General features: G+C 37.8%; 4 non-coding genes across 4 annotated transcripts; all 4 read left to right on the plus strand.

The window, feature by feature from the left end:
* The first annotated feature begins 3,097 nt into the window (after positions 1–3,097).
* trnaa-agc (transfer RNA alanine (anticodon AGC)) lies at positions 3,098–3,170 on the plus strand. The gene has a single exon. It is a non-coding gene; the product is annotated as a tRNA-Ala (tRNA).
* Positions 3,171–3,520: 350 nt separating this feature from the next.
* trnaa-agc (transfer RNA alanine (anticodon AGC)) lies at positions 3,521–3,593 on the plus strand. Its single transcript has one exon. It is a non-coding gene; the product is annotated as a tRNA-Ala (tRNA).
* A 139-nt stretch (positions 3,594–3,732) lies between these two features.
* trnaa-agc (transfer RNA alanine (anticodon AGC)) lies at positions 3,733–3,805 on the plus strand. Its single transcript has one exon. It is a non-coding gene; the product is annotated as a tRNA-Ala (tRNA).
* Positions 3,806–6,057: 2,252 nt separating this feature from the next.
* trnaa-agc (transfer RNA alanine (anticodon AGC)) lies at positions 6,058–6,130 on the plus strand. The gene has a single exon. It is a non-coding gene; the product is annotated as a tRNA-Ala (tRNA).
* The last annotated feature ends 4,449 nt before the right edge of the window (positions 6,131–10,579 follow it).

Below are 10,579 nucleotides of genomic sequence, written 5' to 3' on the forward strand. Positions count from 1 at the left end.
CATTTCCTGTACTACCTCGTGGCAAGCGTAAATAACTTGGTAACATATTTCGTTTGGAGATTATATCAGAGCTTAAACTGCCACTTAATCCCCTCCCTAAATTCCCCCCCCCCCCTTACTATTTAAAATATTTTCTCAGTAGAGGAATAAAGGTCAAAATGTAGTTAAAAAAAATAATGAAATAATATTTGTAAATAATAAAGTTAAGTCAATTCAAGTTTACTATTTGGATGTGTTTTCAGTGATCTGGAAGAACTGTTTGGTAGCTATTTATGGTTAACTAGGGTGCTTTATACAGGCCGGGGACAGATCAACTGCTTTTTCTGTTGTTTCGTATTAGGACCATTCGCTCAAGATACGAGCAATTCTGGATATGAACACGATCAAAGTTTTATTACTTCTTCTTCGGTGGAAATTTCACTTTCCTGACCCGTCGACGTTAACGCGACCTGGATGTGATTGTGAAAGTTCGAAGGTCATCGGGATTGTTCGGGGAAGGAAACAAAGAAGGGAACTTCAATATTGACTTCAATATTGACTGTGTACTTATGGACATTCTTCCTGCTGGGAGACCAGACCATGCAAATAATTCCTGGAAATAACTATATACTTTTTAACTACACTTTGTTTTAATTTTGTATATATATCGATTATTTTGTGTCTCTGCCGATAGTCTTAGATCAGATACATCGGCAATACATAAGAAAAATAGATATAATAGACATATCCAATTCTTCTCATTTACATCTATGAATAAATGCACATGTCGATATCAACATGTACTGTACATCGTACATTCCACTTGTTATTTATCTATAACCACTCGAACAAATTTGTTTTGATACACTTATAATGAAGCAAAGTAATATATTGTGTCCCCTTTTTGAAGCACACAATCCGATAATATGCATTAAATCACTAAAAATAAACTAGGGCCTAGCGCAAAGGATTAATCTTGCATGAAATTTGATGAATATCTTGGTAAATAAAATGATTACATGATTAAAAAATATTGCCAGCAAAGGCCCTGAATGCAGTACACATTAATGCAGTGGTGTCAAACCTATGGTCTGCGGTCTGGATCAGGCCTACCAACAGATTGAATCCAGCCCACAAGACATTGCTGAGAGATGCTCAAGGGCAGAGTTCCCAAATTCAGGTCAACATTTTCCTTATGAAATATGAAATTAAAGCAGAAAAATATGTTTGAATCATTATATCAATCATTTAAATCGTTTTTACTTAAATTAGTGTTCTTTGTTATTGGAGTCGCTTTCCACTTTGCATGTGTTTGGTGGAAATGAAATCAATCGTTTCTTTTTGTTTTTGTTTTTTGTTTTTTTTTACAAATGCACAGTTAATCAATACGACAAGACATTAAATCCCGTTATACAATCTTACACCCCTGAATCACTGTCGTAATTTAATTGAAACCACCAGTCCTCCAGCTAAGGCACATCTTTTATGCCATTAATATTTTAGTCCGGCACCCGTGAGAATGTTTTTTCCACCACCTGGCCCCTAAGTTAAAATGAGTTTGACACCACGGCATTAGTGCGTCCTAACAAATACTTTCATGGGGGGGGCACACAAGGGGACACTAGGACAGGAGTGACATCAAGGCGAAAAACATTTATCAGTAGTACTTTATTTTCCTAATATATACACTATATTATCCTTATATTCTTACCCTTTACTTTAAAAAACCTGACAGGCCACGTTTGGCCCTCAGGCAGTAGTTTGTCCACTCCTGGACCAACCCAAGCATTGCTGTACTGTACCCGCAGTCGGACTAAAACCTTAATCCGATTTCTGTGCACGTTCACAGCGCTTTACATCATCGGAATGCTGGCAATAGTCCTTTGCCACTTGAATTTTTTCCCCGCATGTAAACATCCATCCATCTATCCATTATCTGCACCGCTTATCCTCAGTAGGGTCGCGGAGGTGCTGGAGCACATCCCAGCTATCTTCAGGCAGCGGGCAGGGGACACCCTGAACTGGTTGCCAGCCAGTCGCAGGGCACAACGAGATGGACAACTCATTCGCTCATTGTCACCTAGGGACAATTTCAACCGGCTAGTCAACCTGACATGCATGTTTTTGGAATATGGGCGGAAACCGGAGTGCCCGAAGGAAAATCACACAAGCGCGGGGAGAACATGCCAACTCCACACAGGAAGGTTTGATCTCATGACCTCAGGACTGTGCGGCACACGCGCTAACCACTGCGTTGCCAGTCTGCCCTGCATGTAAACATGCCCGCTGTTATCCATTCACGGGATAATGCATGTAGAGAGCCCGGGAAAATAGACACTTAGTGATGGATTTCTTGTGGAAAACGTACATTCAATCCCATTAGCCGTTTGGTATTTACCTCATAAGGTTGTTGTGAGAGGAGACTAAAGCTAAAGAGCTTGTGTGGTAAATAGAGACACATCATGGCCTTTTGTCTTTTTCAGAAGCTGATAAGCGCCACCTACAATAAAACATTCCATCTATTAAAGGAACCAAAACACAAGTATATTTTTAGCTGCGAATGTTGCCAAGAGCGGGATGAAATAAAGTACGCTATAACTTTACTTTTATTGTGCTTTTAAGGTCACAATTAATAATTTTTTAGTATATTTTTTTACTTTTCGTCAACATTTTAATGTATATTATATATACCAATACACAGATAAAATGGAAGATCCGAACATTTTTTTCGGGATGTCGAAAAACATCCGTATATTGCTGTTAGATTTTGTATTGTGTGCACCTTTTTCCGAGTACAGGACATTACTGTAGTGCTTCTTTCCGCCGCTACTGGCCTGTGGCACTATGAGAGGTCACTCTCCATCAACCCTGAAGAAGAAATCCAGATTCTACTCCGTAGTTCGCGTGTAAACATACAGTACTACGTGTAGTAACTACGTGTGTAAGAGGTAGTGGGATCAATGCCCACATTCTCCAGATGCTTTTGGATAACTTTTATTGTTGAGAATGTTACTCCATATGTAGTTTTTTTTTTTTGGGTCAAATGAGAGGTAATGGTATTGATGCCCATTGTCAGCCTCTTATGATTTTTTGTCGTAAAAATTTTAATGCTTAAACAGGGGAATTAGCTCAAGTGGTAGAGCGCTTGCTTAGCATGTAAGAGGTAGTGGGATCGATGCCCACATTCTCCAGATGCTTATGGATCACTTGTTTTGTTGAGGATGTTACTCCATATGTAATTTTTTTTTAGGTCAAATGAGAGGTAATGGTATTGATGCTCATTGTCAGCCTCTTATGATTTTTTGTCGTAAAAATTTCAGTGCATTACCAGGGGAATTAGATCAAGTGGTAGAGCGCTTGCTTATCATGTAAGAGGTAGTGGGGTCAATGCCCACCTTCCTCAGATGCTTTTGGATCACTTGTTTTGTTGGGAATGTTACTCCATATGTAGTTTTTTTTCGGTCATATGAGAGGTAATGGTATTGATGCCCATTGTCAGCCTCTTATGATTTTTTATCGTAAAAATTTCAGTGTATAAACAGGGGAATTAGCTCAAGTGGTAGAGCGCTTGCTTAGCATGTAAGAGGTAGTGGGATCGATGCCCACATTCTCCAGATGCTTTTGGATCACTTGTTTTGTTGAGGATGTTACTCCATATGTAATTTTTTTTGGGGTCAAATGAGAGGTAATGGTGTTGATGCCCATTGTCAGCCTCTTATGATTTTTTGTCGTAAAAATTTCAATGCATAAACAGGGGAATTAGCTCAAGTGGTAGAGCGCTTGCTTAGCATGTAAGAGGTAGTGGGATCGATGCCCACATTCTCCAGATGCTTTTGGATCACTTGTTTTGTTGAGGATGTTACTCCATATGTATTTTTTTTTGGTCAAATGAGAGGTAATGGTGTTGATGCTCATTTTCAGTCCCTTATGATTTTTTTTCTCTTACCATTTTACTTTTAATAGCAGGGGAATTAGCTCAAGTAGCAGAGCGCTTGCTTAGCATGTAAGAGGTAGTGGGATCGATGCCCACATTCTCCAGATGCTTTTGGATCACTTGTTTTGTTGAGGATGTTACTCCATATGTAATTTTTTTTGGGTCAAATGAGAGATAATGGTATTGATGCTCATTGTCAGTCTCTTATGATTTTTTTTCTAACCATTTTAATTTTAACAATAGGGGAATTAGCTCAAGTGGTAGGGCGCTTGCTTAGCATGTAAGAGGTAGTGGGATCAATGCCCACATTCTGCAGATGCTTTTGGATAAATTTTATTGTTGAGAATGTTACTCCATATGTAGTTTTTTTTGGTCAAATGAGAGGTAATGGTATTGATGCCCATTGTCAGCCTCTTATGATTTTTTGTCGTAAAAATTTCAATGCTTTAACAGTGGAATTAGCTCAAGTGGTAAAGCGCTTGCTTAGCATGTAAGAGGTAGTGGGATCGATGCCCACATTCTCCAGATGCTTATGGATCACTTGTTTTGTTGAGGATGTTACTCCATATGTAGTTTTTTTTGGTCAAATGAGAGGTAATGGTATTGATGCCCATTGTCAGCCTCTTATGATTTTTTGTCGGAAAAATTTCAATGCTTTAACAGTGGAATTAGCTCAAGTGGTAAAGCGCTTGCTTAGCATGTAAGAGGTAGTGGGATCGATGCCCACATTCTCCAGATGCTTATGGATCACTTGTTTTGTTGAGGATGTTACTCCATATGTAGTTTTTTTTGGTCAAATGAGAGGTAATGGTATTGATGCCCATTGTCAGCCTCTTATGATTTTTTGTCGGAAAAATTTCAATGCTTTAACAGTGGAATTAGCTCAAGTGGTAAAGCGCTTGCTTAGCATGTAAGAGGTAGTGGGATCGATGCCCACATACTCCAGATGCTTATGGATCACTTGTTTTGTTGAGGATGTTACTCCATATGTATTTTTTTTTGGTCAAATGAGAGGTAATGGTGTTGATGCTCATTTTCAGTCCCTTATGATTTTTTTTCTCTTACCATTTTACTTTTAATAGCAGGGGAATTAGCTCAAGTAGCAGAGCGCTTGCTTAGCATGTAAGAGGTAGTGGGATCGATGCCCACATTCTCCAGATGCTTTTGGATCACTTGTTTTGTTGAGGATGTTACTCCATATGTAATTTTTTTTGGGTCAAATGAGAGATAATGGTATTGATGCTCATTGTCAGTCTCTTATGATTTTTTTTCTAACCATTTTAATTTTAACAATAGGGGAATTAGCTCAAGTGGTAGAGCGCTTGCTTAGCATGTAAGAGGTAGTGGGATCAATGCCCACATTCTGCAGATGCTTTTGGATAAATTTTATTGTTGAGAATGTTACTCCATATGTAGTTTTTTTTGGTCAAATGAGAGGTAATGGTATTGATGCCCATTGTCAGCCTCTTATGATTTTTTGTCGTAAAAATTTCAATGCTTTAACAGTGGAATTAGCTCAAGTGGTAAAGCGCTTGCTTAGCATGTAAGAGGTAGTGGGATCGATGTCCACATTCTCCAGATGCTTTTGGATCACTTGTTTTGTTGAGAATGTTACGCCATATGTAGTTTTTTTTTGGTCAAATGAGAGGTAATGGTATTGATGCTCATTTTCAGTCTCTTATGATTTCTTTTCTCTTACCATTTTACTTTTAATAGCAGGGGAATTAGCTCAAATGGTAGAGCGCTTGCTTAGCATGTAAGAGGTAGTGGGATCAATGCCCACATTCTCCAGATGCTTTTGGATCACTTGTTTTGTTGAGAATGTTACGCCATATGTAGTTTTTTTTTGGTCAAATGAGAGGTAATGGTATTGATGCTCATTGTCAGCCTCTTATGATTTTTTTTTCTTTTACCATTTTAATTTTAATAACAGGGGAATTAGCTCAAGTGGCAGAGCGCTTGCTTAGCATGTAAGAGGTAGTGGGATCAATGCCCACATTCTCCAGATGATTTTAGATAACTTTTTTTGTTGAGAATGTTACGCCATATGTAGTTTTTTTTTGGTCAAATGAGAGGTAATGGTATTGATGCCCATTGTCAGCCTCTTATGATTTTTTTATTGTAAAAATTTCAGTGTATAAACAGGGGAATTAGCTCAAGTGGTAGAGCGCTTGCTTAGCATGTAAGAGGTAGTGGGATCGATGCCCACATTCTCCAGATGCGTTTGGATCACTTGTTTTGTTGATAATGTTATGCCATATGTAGTTTTTTTTGGGTCAAATGAGAGGTAATGGTGTTGATGCCCATTGTCAGCCTCTCATGATTTTTTGTCGTAAAAATTTCAATGCATAAACAGGGGAATTAGCTCAAGTGGTGGAGCGCTTGCTTAGCATGTAAGAGGTAGTGGGATCGATGCCCACATTCTCCAGATGCTTTTGGATCACTTGTTTTGTTGAGGATGTTACTCCATATCTATTTTTTTGGGGGGGTCAAATGGGTAGTGAGGGTATTGATGCTCATTGTCAGTCTCTTATGATTTATCTTCTCTTAACATTTCAGTTTTAATAACAGGGGAATTAGCTCAAGTGGTAGAGAGCTAGCTTAGCATGTAAGAGGTAGTGTGATCAATGCCCACATTCTTCATATGTTTTTAGATAATTTGTATTGTGGAGAATGTTACTCCATATGTAGTTTTATTTTGGGGTCAAATGAGAGGTAATGGTATTGATGCCCATTGTCAACCTCTTATGATTTTTTGTCGTAAAAATTTTAGTACTTAAACAGGGGAATTAGCTCAAATGGTAGAGCGCTTGCTTAGCATGTAAGAGGTAGTGGGATCGATGCCCACATTCTCCAGATGCTTTTAGATCACTTGTTTTGTTGAGAATGTTACGCCATATGTAGTTTTTTTTTAGGTCAAATGAGAGGTAATGGTATTGATGCTCATTTTCAGTCTCTTATGATTTTTTTTCTCTTACCATTTTACTTTTAATAGCAGGGGAATTAGCTCAAATGGCAGAGCGCTTGCTTAGCATGTAAGGGGTAGTGGGATCGATGCCCACATTCTCCAGATGCTTTTGGATCACTTGTTTTGTTGAGGATGTTACTCCATATGTAATTTTTTTTTGGGTCAAATGAGAGGTAATGGTACTGATGCTCATTGTCAGTCTCTTATGATTTTTTTTCTAACCGTTTTAATTTTAACAACAGGGGAATTAGCTCAAGTGGTAGAGTGCTTGCTTAGCATGTAAGAGGTAGTGGGATCGATGCCCACATTCTCCAGATGCTTTTGGATCACTTGTTTTGTTGAGGATGTTACTCCATATGTAATTTTTTTTGGGTCAAATGAGAGATAATGGTATTGATGCTCATTTTCAGTCTCTTATGATTTTTTTTTCTAACCATTTGAATTTTAACAACATGGGAATTAGCTCTAGTGGTAGAGCGCTTGCTTAGCATGTAAGAGGTAGTGGGATCAATGCCCACATTCTCCAGATGCTTTTAGATCACTTGTTTTGTTGAGAATGTTACGCCATATGTAGTTTTTTTTTAGGTCAAATGAGAGGTAATGGTATTGATGCTCATTTTCAGTCTCTTATGATTTTTTTTCTCTTACCATTTTACTTTTAATAGCAGGGGAATTAGCTCAAATGGCAGAGCGCTTGCTTAGCATGTAAGAAGTAGTGGGATCGATGCCCACATTCTCCAGATGCTTTTGGATCACTTGTTTTGTTGAGGATGTTACTCCATATGTAAATTTTTTTTGGGTCAAATGAGAGGTAATGGTATTGATGCTCATTGTCAGTCTCTTATGATTTTTTTTTCTAACCATTTTAATTTTAATAACAGGGGAATTAGCTCAAGTGGTAGAGCGCTTGCTTAGCATGTAAGAGGTAGTGGGATCAATGCCCACATTCTCCAGATGCTTTTGGATAACTTTTATTGTTGAGAATGTTACTCCATATGTAGTTTTTTTTGGTCAAATGAGAGGTAATGGTATTGATGCCCATTGTCAGCCTCTTATGATTTTTTGTCGACAAAATTTCAATGCATAAACAGGGGAATTAGCTCAAGTGGTAGAGCGCTTGCTTAGCATGTAAGAGGTAGTGGGATTGATGCCCACATTCTCCAGATGCTTTTGGATCACTTGTTTTGTTGATAATGTTATGCCATATGTAGTTTTTTTGGGTCAAATGAGAGGTAATGGTATTGATGCCCATAGTCATCCTCTTATGATTTTTTGTCGTAAAAATTTCGATGCATAAACAGGGGAATTAGCTCAAGTAGTAGAGCGCTTGCTTAGCATGTAAGAGGTAGTGGGATCGATGCCCACATTCTCCAGATGCTTTTAGGTCACTTGTTTTGTTGAGGATGTTACTCCATATGTATTTTTTTTTGGTCAAATGAGAGATAATGGTGTTGATGCCCATTGTCAGCCTCTTATGATTTTTTGTCGACAAAATTTCAATGCATAAACAGGGCAATTAGCTCAAGTGGTGGATCGCTTGCTTAGCATGTAAGAGGTAGTGGGATCAATGCCCACATTCTCCAGATGCATTTAGATAATTTTTATTGTTGAGAATGTTACGCCATATGTAGTTTTTTTTTAGGTCAAATGAGAGGTAATGGTATTGATGCTCATTTTCAGTACCTTATGATTTTTTTTCTCTTACCATTTTACTTTTAATAGCAGGGGAATTAGCTCAAGTAGCAGAGCGCTTGCTTAGCATGTAAGAGGTAGTGGGATCGATGCCCACATTCTCCAGATGCTTTTGGATCACTTGTTTTGTTGAGGATGTTACTCCATATGTAATTTTTTTTGGGGTCAAATGAGAGATAATGGTATTGATGCTCATTTTCAGTCTCTTATGATTTTTTTTTCTAACCATTTTAATTTTAACAACATGGGAATTAGCTCAAGTGGTAGAGCGCTTGCTTAACATGTAAGAGGTAGTGGGATCAATGCCCACATTCTCCAGATGCTTTTGGATAACTTTTATTGTTGAGAATGTTACTCCATATGTAGTTTTTTTTGGTCAAATGAGAGGTAATGGTATTGATGCTCATTGTCAGCCTCTTATGATTTTTTTTTTCTTTTACCATTTTAATTTTAATAACAGGGGAATTACCTCAAGTGGCAGAGCGTTTGCTTAGCATGTAAGAGGTAGTGGGATAAATGCCCACATTCTCCAGATGCTTTGAGATAACTTTTATTGTTGAGAATGTTACTCCATATGTAGTTTTTTTTGGTCAAATGAGAGGTAATGGTATTGATGCTCATTGTCAGCCTCTTATGATTTTTTGTCGTAAAAATTTCAATGCTTTAACAGGGGAATTAGCTCAATTGGTAGAGCGCTTGCTTAGCATGAAAGAGGTAGTTGGATCGATGCCCACATTCTCCAGATGCTTTTGGATCACTTGTTTTGTTGAGAATGTTACGCCATATGTAGTTTTTTTGGGTCAAATGAGAGGTAATGGTATTGATGCCCATTGTCAGCCTCTTATGATTTTTTGTCGTAAAAATTTCAATGCATAAACAGGGGAATTAGCTCAAGTGGTACAGCGCTAGCGCTTAGCATGTAAGAGTTAGTGGGATCAATGCCCACATTCTCCAGATGCTTTGAGATAACTTTTATTGTTGAGAATGTTACTCCATATGTAGTTTTTTTTGGTCAAATGAGAGGTAATGGTATTGATGCTCATTGTCAGCCTCTTATGATTTTTTTTTCTTTTACCATTTTAATTTTAATAACAGGGGAATTAGCTCAAGTGGTAGAGCGCTTGCTTAGCATGTAAGAGTTAGTGGTATCAATGCCCACATTCTCCAGATGATTTTAGATAACTTTTTTTGTTGAGAATGTTACGCCATATGTAGTTTTTTTTTGGTCAAATGAGAGGTAATGGTATTGATGCCCATTGTCAGCCTCTTATGATTTTTTATCGTAAAAATTTCAATGCTTTAACAGTGGAATTAGCTCAAGTGGTAGAGCGCTTGCTTAGCATGTAAGAGGTAGTGGGATCGATGTCCACATTCTCCAGATGCTTTTGGATCACTTTTTTTGTTGAGAATGTTACGCCATATGTAGTTTTTTTTTGGTCAAATGAGAGGTAATGGTATTGATGCTCATTGTCAGCCTCTTATGATTTTTTTTTCTTTTACCATTTTAATTTTAATAACAGGGGAATTAGCTCAAGTGGCAGAGCGCTTGCTTAGCATGTAAGAGGTAGTGGGATCAATGCCCACATTCTCCAGATGATTTTAGATAACTTTTTTTGTTGAGAATGTTACGCCATATGTAGTTTTTTTTTGGTCAAATGAGAGGTAATGGTATTGATGCCCATTGTCAGCCTCTTATGATTTTTTGTCGACAAAATTTCAAATTCTTTAACAGTGGAATTAGCTCATGTGGTAGAGCGCTTGCTTAGCATGTAAGAGGTAGTGGGATCGATGTCCACATACTCCAGATGCTTTTGGATCACTTTTTTTGTTGAGAATGTTACGCCATATGTAGTTTTTTTTTGGTCAAATGATAGGTAATGGTATTGATGCTCATTGTCAGCCTCTTATAATTTTTTTTTTTTACCATTTTAATTTAATAACAGGGGAATTAGCTCAAGTGGCAGAGCGCTTGCTTAGCATGTAAGAGGTAGTGGGATCAATGCCCA

Source organism: Urocampus carinirostris, chromosome 5 (genome assembly GCF_059441175.1).
Source record: "Urocampus carinirostris isolate Australia breed hairy pipefish chromosome 5, RoL_Ucar_1.0, whole genome shotgun sequence".
Classification (NCBI taxonomy): domain Eukaryota; kingdom Metazoa; phylum Chordata; class Actinopteri; order Syngnathiformes; family Syngnathidae; genus Urocampus; species Urocampus carinirostris.